The sequence below is a fragment of the Pinus tabuliformis genome, chromosome 2_2 (assembly GCF_031772625.1).
Source record: "Pinus tabuliformis cultivar Carrire ecotype Pingquan chromosome 2_2, CPIR1, whole genome shotgun sequence".
NCBI classification, from domain to species: Eukaryota; Viridiplantae; Streptophyta; class Pinopsida; order Pinales; family Pinaceae; genus Pinus; species Pinus tabuliformis.
Window position 1 is genome coordinate 658,413,390 of NC_142300.1, and position 18,745 is coordinate 658,432,134.

The following is an 18,745-nucleotide window of genomic DNA, read 5'->3' on the forward strand; positions in this document are numbered from 1 at the left end:
GAAATATTGTGATCAAAAAAACGACTTGAAACTATTTTCGATGGATTTAACCCCCGCGCCACCATGAAAAAAAGCGTTGGTTTATTTTGTCTAAACACGTATTCTTAACTGGGTTACTTTCTCGGAGTTGGAGCATACCCCGACGGTGAGGTTTGACACTAAAATTATTTCTCAAACCTACGTCAGCATGTCGAGTGAGGCACACACCTACGTCAAAGATAGTAGTCGGGAGGAGGTTCTAGCTGAAAGTGGAACCCAACCAAACATTTATATGGCTGAGGCTGAAATGAACTCAGGTCAATACCATGACTCAGCTAGTCAAGGGAACACCACTGAACCTAACATACTACAGTCGTTGCTTAAGTTTTGAAGGTGTGAAACTACACTCAACAATTAGAGCATGGAAACACCCCACCAGCTTCCACCCTTGAGCTGGAAGAGATGCGGGCTATCTGAGACCAACTAATAGGTCACACCCAGCGCAATAAAGGGAGCCTACTTTAAGACTTAAATATGTTGTTATTATGCTCTTGAAAGCTAGTAGAAAGTAAGGCTAGCAAGAAGCAAGCTCTAACTTATAGTGAATGAAAGCAAGTAGTTATTTTTCTTATTCTTAATTCAATCAAGCTGTATTACCTTAAATCAAGTATTAAGGAAAGCTAGAATTCGAACCTTAGTTCGAGTATGAATTCCATCCATTTGTAAACCCGGAAAGATAGTATAATAAGGAATCAAAGCAAGCAAGCTCTAACTTCTCACTATTTAATTCAAGTTGTTATTATTGAGGAAACTCTTGAATTAGAGTTTTGATTCTCCATTATGCATTAGATGAATGAAAAAGTACTCAACGTAAGGAAGACAAGGCATGTAAGGGAGCTGACGCGACTCAACAAGCTATAATACTGTAAGCGACATAATACTTATAGCTCATTTATGCAAGAAATAATGATAACAAGAAATATCATATAATAATTATAAGAAGAGTAGCCCTAGTTTATAATAAGAGTCACTCTTGTGAGAGAAAGGATAGAGAAAGAAACATTTCAAAAAAGCAGACAAGGAAGACCCTATCTTATAGTTCTTTAAAAAGAGCAAATCCTCTCATAAGCTATGTAAGAATTTCCATATGATTTATTTATTCACTTAGTAAGTTAGTTCTTAATAAGCCCTTGGGGCTTGGACTGTCCTAATTTTGACTAGCATGTGAGGCACTACATTATTTTTGGCTTGTGGACACTGGTTTGTGGCCCACTCTTTTTTTTTTGAATTTTTCTACATTTTTCTTATAATGTTTCAAGGAAGCATTTTATCCTAGAAAAAAGGGATAATGTGGTATGTAAACAACAATGCCACTAATATCGGGCTCAACTAACTTCTCAACTTCCACTCGGACTACTACATGTAGATGCATGTCCTACTAGCACAACGTAAAAATGATTTCTTGATCATTAAAAAAATTGTTCATCCTATTCAGTGTTCACCCAATCCTTCATATAATTTGCGCCCCATGCAACACTCTACGGGAAACAGATGTATTTTGCATGCAAAAGCACAAATATCTGCAAGGTGTTTTCCAATTGATCCATAGAATGATAACAAAATTCACATAATAAAAATAAATGGCACAACTGGTTTAATTCTAATATAATGAAATGAGATGTTGTTAGTTCATAAGACACTAAAGAAAAGGTGAAAAATGGACAAGATTTCCTATACCAAATGTTAATTCAGTAATGTTTCATCCGCTAGATTCTAATGCTTGTAAAAACAATAGTACAAAAATGCAGGGATTATATAGAAAAATATATGGGAAAATTCTAACTTGCTTATTTCCATTATGACTTCCATACGACCCCACATCAAATACCAACAAAATTTAAACTAATATTGAGAAGCGTTATATAAGAAAGATACAACCATGTTTGAGTAGTATGTTCTTTGAAAAATGCCACCAATCAAATTAAGGAAAACATTTCTTTTATATTAAAAAAGGAGTCATGATAGTTTCTATAGAACCTGGCAAGCTTGTGGAACATTTTCAAGAATGCATATCACCACCAAACCACAACTACCTAATGTTGAGAATAGACAAAATGATACTAGCAATGTAACATGGGTAAAGTTTTTATTATATAAATGTACTTCCAAACCAGATCCTGAAAACTTAAAAGGTGAAGCATCGATATGGAGTCAAAGGTTACAAAATTTTTCTAAAAATTCCCAGTGAAATTGTTCAAGTATCATGTGGATATTGTTCTTTCTTCTCTTCATCCATAGAATATCCTAGAAATGCATGAAAGGACAAAAATAGTCTACACCAAAACAATGTCCTCAAAGTTCAAAGTTCAAACAGAACTCCCTCCATAATCTCTAAGTTAAAATTGATGCACACTATCCATACATATGGCCATTGTAACTTTCAACAAAGAAAAAATATTTTATATTCTCTATACATAATATTAACCTACAATATCAACATTTTAACAGCTTATTTCCCACTTGCTCAATTGTGATGACTCATAAACTCATTTGAGAAAATACGTTCCCGCTCAACACAAATAATGATATTATTCTTGAATTTTGACCTTGCTATTGGCATAAAAGCTAAGAACCTTAAGGACCATATCATATATGAGGACTTCAAACACCTTTGCCAACAATAGTATTCATGGCCCTAAAAAACTCAATCTTCTTTTAAGAAGTGCCAAGTCTAACTATATCATGTCTTTGGTTTTTTTGTAGGACCCATCGTCCCAGTTTCAGATTTATGCTTGATTCCTAAGAAATTTTTAACCTACAATGCAAAAAATCATGTCACGTATTTGCAAAACTAGAAGACACAACATATAATGTACTACATAGTTGTGATGAACAAACTTAATCTAAAGGAAGAGAAGAAGAAAATTATTTTCAGTTCAATGCTAGCAACCTTCCTGTCACCAAGTATTAGAGTCAGGCTTCCTAGAACCTCCTTTTCAACAATAGAAAACCACTTCTTCAGTGACTTTTAAAATACATGGTGTTATAGACATTTTTGGGCACTACAACCCCAAGCATGAAATGTCCATAAACCAAGGGCTCCTAAGTCCCTAAAAGTGTTGTTCTAACCCCTAAAGGAACAAGGTCAGCTGATTACAGCTTCTCCCAGAAGTTCTCCATGAAAAACTGCTTAGAACTGGTCAAAACAGGATCATTTCAGCTGCTCCATAGGAAAAGTGCGTTGCATCTCACCTAAACACACTGTGTGGGTGCATTGCATTTCAAAAATCCCTTCTATGGGGTGTGATGGGCGAGAAGTGACAAATGGCAGTGTCATTTCGCGAGGTGGAGAGGCATGGAAACTTCCAGAAACTTCTCCTGTGACACTTGCCTCTCTGAATTTGACCAAGGATGAGTAAGAGATCATCAATCTCCAAGTGGAAGCAAGAACTATCAGAGGGAAGACACTAATCAAATCACAAGCTAACTCATCTCCCTTACAGATATCTATATATGGATCCCTCATCCTAGAGATCCGGAGGCTGGAATTTTGCATATTGTAAGGAATTGTTGTTGGTTTCTTGAGACAACATTAGATTGTTGGGTGATCTAAGCTTTGTATAAGGTGAAGAGGGGCTTCCTTGCTGAGGGGATGATGCTGGGTCAGAACAATTGGTTGTAAGTCCCTTGGCTTTTTCTTGTTTATCAATAAAAGCTATTCAAGTTTTTCTCCATACTCTTGTGTCATTTATGTTTTCTACATTTGTATGGTCAATTTACATCTGATCCTAGATTGTTTATGATTATAGATCCATGTTCTTGTATAGTGCTATGCTACTGTGATCTTACAGGTACTCTGTGAAGCTGGGCGTGCAAGGGAACAAGTAGCGAAAGACTATTAAGAGAGAGAGGAATCAAACTAGGAGATTAGCGCAAGACAGAGGTTGGTCTTCTTTGTTCTTCTCTCATCTATACTTCATAAAGGAAAAACGAAAGTAGCTTTACTTTGTTTGTTTCTAAGGTAGCTATCACACCTTAGTGGGATAAGAAGTTCTGTGTAGACACTTTTCCCTATAACAAAATGGCGACTCTGCTGGGGACGAATTAGTTTGTTTGTTTATCTTCCTTGTTGTCTATTTTATAAACTTATAGATGGAGCCTGAAGTCGAGACAGGTAGCTTTCGAACTGCATTTGCTATGCAAATGAAAAGTAGATAAATTCCGCTTCAGTCAATCTCCGGGATTTGCTTATAAATTAAACAACTGATTTACAAACTCTCTGATTGCCCCTTGTGGTAGCTCTTAGATCCTCCTTAGATCTACCCATGATCGTTGCATTACTGATTACCATTTGCTGGGCCAAAACCCATGAACTGAACTGCAAACTGTGACCCGGAACTCAAGCAAAGTCTCGTCTCTGGCCCAACACAGGTACTGCTTTGTGAATCTGAAATTTAGCGCACTTCCCGAGTGTAGTAGGTGCACTGCATTTCAAATTCCCTGTGTTACAGGTGCGCTGATCAGACTAGGCACTGTTCAGTTTTGGTTTTTGTGATTCATTCTTTCCAGTTCTATTCATGAATTTTGCTGCCTATGATTAGTATATCTCTGTTTGAAATCCCTTTTCCTTACTGTTATTCCGCTTCCTTTGTACAAAAGAACTGTAAATGTTTTTGTGTATTTTTTGAGTCATTTTCAGTTCTCCTTTGAAAAAAGTAACATAATCGTGCTGTCGTCCTTTGATTTGAAAGTGTCACAAGTGTCGTTTTCAGTCATAGGAAAGAGTTTGGTTGCTGTAGATAGTCGATTATCCTGTTACTATTGTATTTGGTCTGAATTTGTAACTTTTCTAGTGTCGAAAGCAAGTATTCATTTCTAAATCGTAAAGTGTTGTGATTGTCTCCATTTTTTATTTCGAAAAGAAACATGTTGATAATTTTCGCTTGAAAAGTAATTCAGATTTGTGCATTAGCTTTCTTTTCTCCATTCACATACTAAGAAAGCCGAAAACAAATACATGCATGTGCATTTGGATTTAGACTGTTTGATTGGTTTGATTTAGGAAAGTGCATTTAGAGTGTGCTCTTTTCTCTTTGTGAAAGAATACCGTCTCTCTTTCCTTAGTAGCTAGGATTTTCACTGCACAAAGAAGATAAAATACTGTTTATCATCTTAGATTGCATTTTAGGAATTACACATCTACATCTCGCGGTGAACCTAAAAGGCAAACTTCATAAACAAGTTCAACTATAAAATAAATTCAATGAATCTAACAATGCTTTGGAACCTAACGCACAACATTTAGAAGTCTAGGCTAGAGACGTATTCCGATGTCGTAAATCCTGGTAACTATTGTTCTCACTGATGGTTGGGTGATTCCTCCACTTTGAGACTATAAGCGCCAGTACGGACTTGTGCTCCCACGTACCGTCGAGTATATTTTGGGAGACCACAATAGGCTTAATCCTTTATCCATAGGAAGCCGTGTCTGCCGCCCTATCGATCGCAATGCACTGAACACAGCATTCGGGAAGATTGACTGCCGTACCATAAAAAGTATTCTGCAGTTTTGCGATTGGTTTGGTAATCCCTCTACCTAGATTTCCAGAGCAGTCCCTTTCATTCCTTTTCAGACTCCTTAATGGAAAAGGTCCATCTGAGCACTTGTCACTTCAGGCTCATTAAAAATCGAAGGCGACTAGAGTCATCTTTTGTTTTTTCTCGACTCTTAAAAATTGAAAAAACAAGTTGTGTCAAAGCGTCTAAAATTTATTTTAAACGGAATAATCATCACCCTTTCCTACATTTATCTTGGGTTGAGAAAATGGAACCCACCAACCAAGGAATTCCCCTTGGAGGAAATCCTACTCCCTTCTCCTCTTGGGGAGATGTTCGTGCACCCCATATGGCCACATTATCGCTTCCAGGATTGACAATCGGCTTGCCCATATGGCTCTTCTCAACCTCTATCGTTCAGAACAACGCAATTCCTAAACAATCGAGTCAGCAACTAGACGAATCCAGAGTTACCCACCAACCTTCTACTTCCTCCAATTCTTCCTCTCCTCCTTCTTCACTTGATGGGGTTGGTAAAAAAAAAAATCAAGTAACTGAGAAGAAGAAGGAAAAGAAGAAGAAAGAGAAGAAGAAGAAGGAGCCAAAAACGAAAGGGGGCAACCAAGCGTCGTCTAGCGAAAATCCACACACTGCACCGACCAGGCCTAAATTGCCATGTGTCATTTGCAAAGGAGACCACTATCATAGAGATTGTCCTTGCATCCCTCAGATCTTAAGGGACTGGTCTCCTCGTTTTCACAACCCGGTGTCGTCAACCTCTGATGATCATGTTGAAAGCACACCTTCGACTAGTGAAAGTGAAGCCCCAGGAAAAAAAGGAAAACATAGATTTCCTTGTAAACTGTGCGAAGGCGACCATGCTGTCCACCGTTGTCCCTTCTTAGACGAGGCTAAAAGATTTTTGGACGATCATCCGGTTTCACCGTTACGACTTCCTCCTGGATATAAGAAACTCTTGCCGAGTCCGTCACTAGTTGAAAAGCCGGCTGACCCGCCCAGGTGGTCGACCGAAGCATCTACCATTGAAGACAAACCATCTGAATCCATACCAGACGAAATTCAAAAGGTTGAGGCGGCAGTTGACCCGGTCTTGCCTTCAGAGGTTCCATCTTCAGGTGATACAATCACAGAAGAGAATAAGGATGACACCATCCAAATTATTTTCGTAAGCACAGACTTCGATGAACATGGGGGCAATTTACCCGTTCCTTTACCGCAGGAAGGAAGTTCGTCAGAGTCGTACCCGGCCGTCTATTCGGTCCCACCTCCAAGCAACCTAGTTGTCTCCTTCGACTAGAATCAACTAGGCAGACCCTGTTTACCGGCTAGTGTACCATTCAGAATTATTGCTCAAGTATATAGAATGGTTATGGCTGGTACCATCGTAGATGAAGGGGCTTCTGTGAGTATCCTTTCCTCGACTGCTTGGAAAGCGCTTGGTTCACCATCGCTTTTGCCTGAGATGAGAAATCTAACAGGCTTTGACAAAGGAACCAGTCGACCGTTAGGGATCCTTCCCAATGTGCCCATAACATTGAGAGGGAAAACCGTTCACATGAACGTAATGGTAGTTCAAGGACCCCTGGATTATAATCTACTCCTTGGACGAGACTATATTTATTGCATGGGAGCGATTGTCTCCTCACTCTTTAGAGTAATGTGTTTTCCGCACGAAGGAAGAGTGGTCAAGCTCGTAGACCAGCTTTCATTTCCCGGATCACACAGAGCAAATAGTCATATGCCATCCCTGAATGGTCTTTTCACACAAGGAATGTCTCATCAATCCCCAGTCCGTCCACCTGATGAGCGTGAGTGATTCGGGGGACATGACTGAAACCCAGGGGGCATGCACCCTGGTCTGCTTCGGCAGGAAAAATTCGGGTATAGGGTAGGTTTCCGCGAGAGATATATGACTAGTTTGTACTCCCATCCGTGATTGGAAGAGGGAGTTATTCTGGAACAAGATTCCCTCGTCAAAGTTATGTGAATGGAGTAGCCTCCTCCACTCGCCTTTGTCTATTTCGGTAGACATCGCCGAGGAAATGTTTTGTTTGCGCTGTGAACAAAACAATCTTTGGTAACCTGAAAGAGGATTACCTCTCCTGATAAAACAAATGTTTTGTTGGTGATTTGAAGGGTGACCTTGAAACTCTGTTTTATACCTGGGGGCATGCAAACCTTTTGGCGTGCAAGCAAAGAGCGATCATTTATCTGTTTTTTGGATTGGTCATTTCCTAACTTGCATAAAGAAAGGATGTGGGGCAAAACTCTAAAAATTGCCGTTTTAAATGGGACATTCTTATTATATGACTGGATTAATCGAGCAGTGTTACCGCAAGGTTCAAGCTCGTTAAAAAATAAACCCGCATCGAGCAGTTTTAGCGCATAGTTCAAGCTCGTTAAAAAATAAACATAAGCCATGAGCAAATGTTTCCCCCCGCGTTTAAGCTCATTAAAAAATGAACTATTTCCCAGTAAATAACCATCGTGAATGTAGTACTTCAGCCTTTAAATGCCTTGGTCGTGTTCTCATCATCACCTCCACTCTGTATTAGCTGATCATTCACCTCCATTTTATTGTTTACCCCTTTTGAGGAACAACTGCGAAGAGTGATCTCACTAGCCATCCTTGTAACACTGCCGTGATTGGAACATTCCAAACCTTACCTGGAATCAGCTGCTACCCAATTTTATCACTCGTTCCTCGAAAGACGAGTCTCCTTTAAGCTCTTTTCAACTGACTCGTAAAATATGAAAATATTGCCGAGCTATTGGCCTCTCCAGCTCGTTAAAGGGACCGGAAGTGCTATCCCTCCTCTAAATTTTAATCTTTTTGGACCTGAGGGATTATTACACAAAAAGATCTAGCACTTGTTTTGTTCGGCTCATTAAAAGTATCGAAAATTCATCCCTTATGTATTGTTTTATACTTTTTCGGACTTAAGGGATTAGATGACGAAAAAGGAATTTTGGAGTTTCCTTTACGTTCCTTTTCAGACTCTCTAAAATTGAAAAGGACCGAGTTATCTTTGTCGTTAAACTCGTTAATACTTAATAGCGACAAACTTGTCCATAGCAGACAAGAACGAGTTTCACTATCGCTAGGCTCGTTAAAACATAGCGATGGGTTTTCCCGAAGGGCAAATTATAGAACAAGCATATGTTATCCTCCTCAAGCTTGACAAAAATAAAGAGGTACTAGTCAACAATGACTGGGGAAAATTGGGAAGAAAACTTGAAGAAACTTTGTCGGTAGCAAGTCGCTCTTGAACATGACACTTTCACTCCGCATCCAAGTCGGGTTGGGTTGTTTCATTCACCGGTCACATCACCATGGTCCCATCACACCATCGACATTTGGGGTAATGCTACCAATACATCATGTCAGTGTCGCCGATATGTTCAAGAGAAGTCATTCAGAGAATTCACCTATGTCTCACCCACTACAATACATTTACACTCCATTCTTTCATGACCGCCATCCTAAACCATATGTCATCAGATCATTTTCACCTCCATTAAAATCATTTTCTCCGTTCCGCGTCATTGATGTGGGATTCATTAAGGCCCTCCTGTGACGGATCGCTTCTTGTCGACATCAGCTCATTATCCAAGAAGTCGATCTACGAACACCCCGTTCAGTACTTTGAAGCTTGCATGCCTTAATGGCAAGTTTCTCACTTCCGGCGACAGGTTTACATCAATGGCCTTCGACCGAAAGATTTTACGTGGTGTTTGACACCAATTCCTTTATACACACCACGTGAATTGTACTGCAGTACCTTGAGGATCATTATCATTATCGGTGATTCCTCTCGCGCATGTTAACAGCTTACATCATTGGCTGGTAATTGGGTGATGTATTTCCATGTTAGACTCCAGAACATCTCTCACATGGATAGACTTGTACTTTGAGTGAAGATCGAATGGGATTGAAGACCCCGGATCTAGTTTCATCCATCCAAGCTGCGATATATATTCAGGGAAATAAAGACATCAAATGTACATCATTGCTGCACAGATAATCATCCAATCAAAGGGATGATGACTCTACCAGAATCATCAGTCTACACTCAGATGATTGTCTATCCTATGTACATGAAAATGAATTTATAAAGCTGAGCATGGGAATGCCCGCCTCAGCTAGATCATGAAAATATTATGAAGATAATGTATTGTATTGTATCTTATTACAGGTCTCCTCCCAGCTTGAAAGAACTTCAGATCCTCATAATAAATCATTTCACCCGACATCAAAAGATTAACAACCTCATGCTTTAGAGGGCAACTGTTATAGACATTTTTCGGCACTACAACCCCAAGCATGAAATGTCCATAAACCAAGAGCTCCTAAGTCCCTAAAAGTGTTGTTCTAACCCCTAAAGGAACAAGGTCAACTGATTACAACTTCTCCCAAAAGTTCTCCATGAAAAACTGCTCAGAACTGGTCAAAACAGGATCATTTCAGTTGCACCATAGGAAAAGTGCGTTGCATCTCACCTAAACACACTGTGTGGGTGCGTTGCATTTCAAAAAGCCCTTCTATGGGGTGCGATGGGCGAGAAGTGACAAATGGCAGTGTCATTCCGCGAGGTGGAGAGGCATGGAAACTTCCAAAAACTTCTCCTGTGACACTTGCCTCTCTGAATTTGACCAAGGATGAGTAAGAGATCATCAATCTCCAAGTGGAAGCAAGAACTATCAGAGGGAAGACACTAATCAAATCACAAGCTAACTCATCTCCCTTACAGATATCTATATATGGATCCCTCATCCTAGAGATCCGGAGGCTGGAATTTTGCATATTGTAAGGAATTGCTGTTGGTTTCTGGAGACAACATCAGATTGTTGGGTGATCTAAGCTCTATATGAGGTGAAGAGGGGTTTCCTTGCTGAGGGGATGATGCTGGGTCAGAACAACTGGTTGTAACTCCCTTGGGTTTTTCTTGTTTATCAATAAAAGCTATTCAAGTTTTCCTCCATACTCTTGTGTCATTTATGTTTTCTACATTTCTATGCTCAATTTACATCTGATCCTAGATTGTTTATGATTATAGATCCATGTTCTTGTATAGTGCTATGCTACTGTGATCTTACAGGTACTCTGTGAAGCTGGCCGTGCAAGGGAACAATGTTATAGACATTTTTGTGCCTTACAACTCTAAGCATGAAATGTCCATAAACCAAGGGATCCTAAGTCCCTAAAAGTGTTGTTCCTACCCCTAGAGGAACAAGGTCAACCAATTACAGCTTCTCCCAGAAGTTCTCCACCAGAAACTGCTCATAACCAGTCAAATCAGGATCATTTCAGCTGCTCCACTAGCTAGCTGCGTTGCATAGCACCCCAGTACACTAACTAGGTGCGTTGCAATGCACCTAAATGCACTACCAGGGTGCGCTGAGCGGGAAATGACAAATGGCAGTGTCATTCCGCGAGGTGGACAGACAATGGAAGCTTCCAGAATCTTCCCCAATGACACTTGCCTCACTGAGTTCGACCAGGGATGAGTAAGAGGCTCTCAGTCTCCAAGTGGAAGCAAGAACTGACAGAGAGAGGCCACAAGTCAAATCATAAGCTGACTCATCCTCTTTGCATACATCTATATATGGATCCCTCATCCCAGAGATCCAGGAGGCTGGAATTTTGTACTTTGCAGAGAATTGTTGTTGGTTTTGAGATAGAGATCAGTGTATTGGGTGATTTATGCTTTGTTGGAGGTGAAGAGGGGATTCCTTTGTTGGGGGGTTGATGCTGGATCAAGAATCATCGGTTGTAACTCCTCCTGGACCTTCTTGTTATATCAATAAAACTATTTGAGTTTCTCCTACATGCTTGTGTATCAATGATGTTTTGTTATGTTTGCATGTTTAGCTTAAATCTGATCCTAAGCTATTTATGAATGTAAATCCATGTCTTTGTGTAGTTTTCCTCTTCTGTGATCTTGCAGGAACTTGGTGAAGCTGGGCAAGTGAAGGAGCAGGTAGCTGGAAGCTGTCAAAGAGGAGAGAGATTGGATCAAAGGACTAGCGCAAGACACAGGTTAGTTCATCCTATTCCTCTTCATTTACAGTTCATAAAGAAGAATAAAAAAGTAGTTTTCCTTGTTTGTTGCTAAGGCACTGTCACACCTTAGTGGGATAGGGGCATTCTGAGTAGACACTTTTCCCAACAACAAAATGGCGACTCCGCTGGGGATCGTGTCTAGTTAGTTTGTTTGTGTTTCTCTTGTTGTTTGTTTCATAAACACAGAAGTAGCAATCGAACTGCATTTGCCATTATCAAATGCAAAGTAGACACCTGCTACTTCAATCCACTCACTGGATTTGTTTATGATTTGAACAGCTGATTCACAAATGATCTGATTACCCTTTGTGATAGCTCTTAGTCCTCCTTTAAATCATCCCTCTGATTGTACCTTACTGATTGCTTTTACTCGGCCAAAAACCATAGATTAAACTGCAAACCGTGACCCAGAACCCGGATAGAAGTCTCGTTTCTGCCCCAGCGCAGGCTCTGAAGAGGTTCTGCATTTCAATGCAGGTTCTGAGAGGGCTACCTGCACTGCAATTCAGTTTCTCTGTGCAACAGGTGCGCTGATCAGCCTTTGCCCTCTGCAACTGAGGTTCTTTGCTTCATTTTGTCCAGTTTTGTCTCTGATTTTTGCAGCCTGTGATCAGTGTGTGTACCTGTCTAAAAACTCCTTTTCTTTGCCTTAATTCCGCCTCCTTTGTACAAAAAGACCGTAGATGTTCTTTGTGTGTTTGTTACATCATTTATAGTTTTCCATTGAAAGAGTAGAATAGTCATACTGTCATCCTTGGATTTAGATCTGTCGTAAGTGTCGATTTTGATATTAGGAGAAGGTTGTTTGCTGTTGACAGTTGATTATACTTTTACTTTTGCCTTTGGTTTGAATTTGTCTCTTTCTAGTGTCGAAACGAGTGTTTATTTCAAAATCATAAAGTGTCGTAATCTTCTCTGCCTTTTGCTTTCGAAAAGAAGCTTGTTTGTGTTTTTCACTTGAAAGCAAATTTAGATTTGTACATCAAATTTCTTTTTAGGCATCAATATTAAGAAAGTGAAAAAAACTACATGCATATGTGCATTTGCATATTGATAGTTTGTATGGCTTGCTTTAGGAAAAGTGCATTTACAGTGTGCTCTTTGCTCTTTGAGAAAAGATTGTGTCTTTCTTTTCCCCTTGTAGCTAGGAGTTTCATTGCTGAAAAGAGATAAAAGCTTGCTTATCATCTTTAGATTGCATTTAGGAATTACATCTACATCTCGTGGTGAACCCAAAAGGCAAACTTCATAAGAAAGATCAACTTAAAATAGATTGAATGAATCTAACAACGCTTTGGAACTTAACGCACAACATAGAGGTCTAGGCTAGAGACGTGTTCCGGCGTCATAAAACCTGGTAACTGTTGTCCTCATTGATGGTTGGGTGATTCCTCCACTGTGAGACGATAAGTGCCAGTACGGACTTGTGCTCCCACGTACCGTCGAGTATATATTGGGAGACCCCTATAGGCTTAAAACCTTTTATCCATAGGAAGCTGTGTCGGCCGCCCTACTGATCGCAATGCACCGAACATAGCATTCGGGAAGATTGACTGCCGTACCGTAAAACGTATTCTGCAGTTTTGTGATTGGTTTGGTACACCCTCTACCTAGATCTCCAGAGCAGTCCCTTTCGTTCCTTTTCAGACTCCTTAACGGAAAAGGTCCATCTGAGCACTTGTCACTTCAGGCTCATTAAAAATCGAAGGAGACTAGAGTCATCTTTCGTTTTTTCTCGACTCTTTAAAATTGAAAAAACAAGTTGTGTCTAAAGCGTCTAAAAATTTATTTTAAACGGAATATTCATCACCCTTTTCCTAAGTTGATCTTACGTTGAGAAAATGGAGTCTACCAACCAAGGAATTCCCCTTGGTGGAAATCCTAGTCCCTTCTCCTCTTGGGGAGATGTTGGTGCACCCCATATGGCCACATTGTCGCTTCCAGGACTGACAATTGGCTTGCCAGTATGGCTCTTCTCAACCAATTTCGTTCAGAACACCACTATTCCTGAACAATCGAATCAACAGTTAGACCAGTCCAGAGTTACCCACCAACCTTCTACTTCCTCTAATTCTTCCTCTCCTCCTTCCTCTTCGCTTGATGGGGCTGGAAAAGCCAAAAGTCAAGTTCCTAAGGAGAAGAAGGAAAAGAAGAAGAAAGAGAAGAAGAAGAAGGAGCCAAAAGCGAATGGGGGCAAACGAGTGTCGTCTAACGAAAATCCACACACTGAACCGACTAGGCCTGAATCGCCATGTGTCATTTGCAAGGGAGACCACTTTCACAGAGATTGTCCTTGCATCCCTCGGATACTAAGGGACTGGTCTCCCCGTTTGCACAATCCAGTGTCGTCAACCTCTGATGGCCATGTTGAAAGCACACCGTCAACTAGTGAAAGTGAAGCCCCAGGACAAAAAGGGAGAGCTAGATCTCCCTGTAAAATGTGCGAAGGCGATCACGCCATCCACCGTTGTCCATTCTTAGACGAAGCTAAAAGAGTTTTGGATGATCGTCCGGTTTCACCATTACGACTTCCTCCTGGATATAAAAAACTCTTGCCGAGTCCTTCGTTAGTTGAGAATCCAGCTGGCCCGCTCAAGTGGTCAGCTGAAGCGCCTGTCATTGAAGATGAACCAGCTGAATCCATACCCGACAAAAGTCAAAAGGTCAAGGCGGCAGTTAACCCGGTCTTGCCTTCAGAGGTTTTATCTTTGAATGACACAGTCACTGGAGAGAACAAGGATGACACCGTCCAAATTCTCTTCATCAACACAGACTCCGACGAACACGGGGGAAACTTAGCCATTCCTTTACCGCAGGAAGGAAGTTCGTCAAAGCCGTACCCGGCCGTCTACTCGGTCCCACCTCCAAGCAACCTAGTTGTCTCCTTCGACTGGAATCAACTAGGTAGACCCCGTTTACCAGCAAACATACCATTCAGAATTATCGTCCAAATATATAGAATGGTCATGGCTGGTACCATCATAGATGAGGGGGCTTCTGTGAGTATCCTTTCCTCTATTTCTTGGAAAGCGCTTGGTTCACCACCGCTTTTTCCTGAGATGAGAAATCTGACAGGCTTTGATAAAGGAATCAGTCGGCCTTTAGGGATCCTTCCCAATGTGCCCATAACATTGAGAGGGAAGACAGTTCAAATGAATGTAATGGTATTCCAAGGACCCTTAGATTACAATCTACTCCTTGGGCGAGACTATATTTATTGCATGGGAGCCATCGTCTCCTCACTCTTTAGAGTAATGTGTTTTCCGCACGAAGGAAGAGTGGTCAAGCTCGTAGACTAGCTTTCATTTCCCGGATCACGCATAACAAATAGTCATATACCATCCCTAAATGGTCTCTTCATGCAAGAAATGTCTCAACCCCCAGTCCGTCCTCCCGATGAGCGCGAGTAATTCGGAGGGATATGACTGAAACCCAGGGGGCATGCGTCCTGGTCTGCTTCGGCAGGAAAACTTCAGGTATAGGGTAGGTTTCCGCGGGAGAATATGACTAGTCTGTACCCCATCCGTCAGTGGAAGAGGGGTTATTCTAGAAAAAGATTCTCTTGTCAAAGTTATGTGAGTGGCGCTCGTTGTTGCTCACCTTTGTTTATCTCGGTAGACATCGCCGAGGAAATGTTTTATTTGCACCGCGAATAGAGCAATCTTTGGTAACCTGTAAGAGGTAGGCCTTTCCTGATAGAACAAATGTTTTGTCTGCAAATTGAGGGGTAACCTTGAAACCATATTTTATACCTGGGGGCATGCAAACCTTTTGGAGTGCAAGCAAAGAGCGATTATTTATCTGTTTTTTGGATTAGTCGTTTCCTAACTTGCATAAAGAAAGGATGTGGGGCAAAAATCTAAATGTTGTCGTTTTATATGAGACATTCTTATCATATGACTGGATTAATCGAGCAGTTTTAGCACATAGTTCAAGCTCGTTAAAAAATAAACATAAGACCGAGCAAGTGTTTCAATCTGCGTTTAAGCTCGTTAAAAAATGAACTATCCTCCGGTAAATAACCACCGTGAATGTAGCATTATCAGCCATTAAAGCCTTGGTCGTGTTTGCACCGTCACCTCCACTTTTCCATTGGCTGATTGTTCACCTCCATTTGATTGTTTACCCATTTTGAGGAACAGCTGCGAAGAGTGATTTCAATAGCCATCCTTGTGACACTGCAGTGATTGGAAAATTCTAACCCTTACCTGGAATTAGCTGCTGCCCATTTTATCACTCGTTCCTCAAAAGACGAGTCTTCTTTAAGCTCTTTTCATCTGACTCGTAAAATATGAAAAGATTGCCGAGTTTTGGCCTTCCAGCTCGTTAAAGCGACCGGAAGTGCTATCCCTCCTCTAGATTTTAATCTTTTTGGACCTGAGGAATTATTGCACAAAAAGATCGAGCGCTTGTGTTGTTCGGCTCGTTAAAACTATCGAAAATTCATCCCTTCTGTATTGTTTTATACTTTTTCAGACTTAAGGGATTAGATGAAGAAAAAGGAATTCCAGAGTTAAATTTATGTACCTTTTCAGACTCTCTAAAAATGAAAAGGACTGAGTTATCTTTGTCGTTAGACTCGTTAAAAAGATTAATAGCGATAAACTTGTCTTTAGACAAGAACGAGTTTCACTATCTCTAGGCTCGTTAAAACATAGCGATGGGTTTGCCCGAAGGGCAAATTATAGAACAAGCATATGTTATCCTCCTCAAGCTTGACAAAAATAAAGAGGTACTGGTCAGCAATGATTGGGGAAAAATTGGGAAGAAACTCAAGGAATCTTTATTGGTAGCAAGTCGCTCTTGAACATGACACTTCCACTCCGTGCCTGAGTCGGGTTGGGTTGTTTCATTCACCTGTCACATCACCATGGTCACGCCATACCATCCACATTTGGGGTAAATGCTACCGATCCATCACATAAGTGTCACTGACATGTTCAAGAGAAGTCATCCAGAGAAGTCACCCGTGTTCCATCCACTACCATACATTATACTTCATTCCTTCATGACCGCCATCCTAAACCATATATCATCAGATCGTTTTCACCTCCATCAAAATCATTTGCTCCGTTCCGTGTCATTGATGTGGGATTCATCAAGGCCCTCCTTTGACGGATCGCTTCTTGTCGACACCAGCTCAATATCCAAGAAGTTGATCTAGGAACACCCCATTCAGTACTTTGAAGCTTGCATGCCTCAATGGAAAGTTTCTCACTTCCGGTGACAGGTATACATCAATGACCTTCGACCGAAAGATTTTGCGTGGTGTTCGACGCCAAGTCCTTTATTCACACCACGTGAATTGTACTGCAGTACCTTGAGGGTCATCATCCTTATCGGTGATTCCTCTCGCGCTTTTTAACAGTTTACATCATTGACTGGTAATCAAGCGATGTATTTCCATGTTCGACTTCAAAACATCTTTCACATGGATCGACTTGTACTTCGAGTGAAGATCAGACGAGATTGAAGATCCCGGATCTAGTTTCATCCATCCGGGCTGCGATATATATTTAGGAAAAATAAAGACATTGACATGTACAGCATTGCAGCATAGATAATCATCCTACCAAAAGGATGATGACTTCATCAAAATCATCAGTGTACCATCAGACGATTGTCTGTCCTGTGTACATAAAAATGAATTTATAAAGCTGAGCATGGGAATGCCCGCCTCAGCTAGATCATGAAAATAGTATGAAGATAATGTATTGTATTGTATCTTATTACAGGTCTCCTCCTAGCATTGAAAGAACTTCGGATCCTCCTAATAAAGCATTTCACCCGATAAACGGCCTCATACTTTAGGGGGCAACTGTTATAGACATTTTTGTGCCTTACAGCTCTAAGCATGAAATGTCCATAAACCAAGGGATCCTAAGTCCCTAAAAGTGTTTGTTAGGCCCCTATACTACTAGTGATTACCCCATTAATATTGTAGATATACCACTTATTTATATTGTTGTGCCCCTATTACCCCCATATTGTTACTTCTGTGCCCCATAGAATCCCTCTATTGTTATTTTTGTGGCTTTATATTATTATTGTTAGGTCGGCTAGACTATATTGTGACTCCTTAGACTCCTATATATAGAAATGAGGTTTTTTCATTTGTATCATCCAAGAATTGTTCATTTATGTAATTTAAAGGAGGTTGCCCCCTCGAAGAGGCTGAATTCTAAGGCGTTGATCTATCTTTTCTATCTTTTCTTGAGCTAGTTTCATAACATTTGGTATCAGAGCTTTGGATTCTAGGGTTTCGCTGCTCCAAACAGGCCATCGTGGAATTTTCACTATAACTTTGTTTCTGTGATGTTTCAGAAGTCGAAAAAAAAACCCATTTGCGAAGAATTGGCGCTGAACCTTGGGTCCGAATTTCAGAGTTTTTCGCGTGACATTTTCGGAGATATGATATGAGGAAGTTGGTCTTTTTGCAGACTCTTGAATTACACTCAAAACAGGTTACCTGGGGAAAATCATCATAACTCTCTCTCTGAGGATCGGATTGAAATTTCATAAAAAGGTACCGAAAGAGGACGGACTGTAGTTTCTTGTGTGTGTGTTTCAGATTCAAAGGTTGAAACAGTGACTCGCGGCACGTCGTACAAGTTCGCTCTACTGAACCAGTATAAAAGCAAGTCACTGTGGGAGATTTCACATAACTCTTCCTTGGAGAATCCAATTTGGATCAGACTAGTGGCATTGGAAAGAGGACACAGAGGGCTACTACAGGTAGCAATTTTAGAACTTAAATATCCGTAAGTACAGAGTTACAGTCATTTCAAGTTCGAGGTCCTAAAATCAAGAAAAAGGAAGATGAGGAAGTTTGATGGCAAGGATCCGGTAAATTGGATACTTCAGATGGAGCAATATTTTGATCTACATGGTGTACAGCTGTTACAAAAGGTATGTATTGCATCTTCTTATTTAGAACCGGATTACTTTTTATGGTATAAAGGGCTTTGTTCTCGTAAAAAACTTGTTATGTGGTCAATTCTCGCGGAGGAAATGATAGCACATTATGAGGATACAAAGAGCAACACCTTCTTTAGAGCAACACCACAACAATTGGAAAGAGTAAAAGGGCTTTGTGACATATTTGAAAGTAAAATTATTGCAACA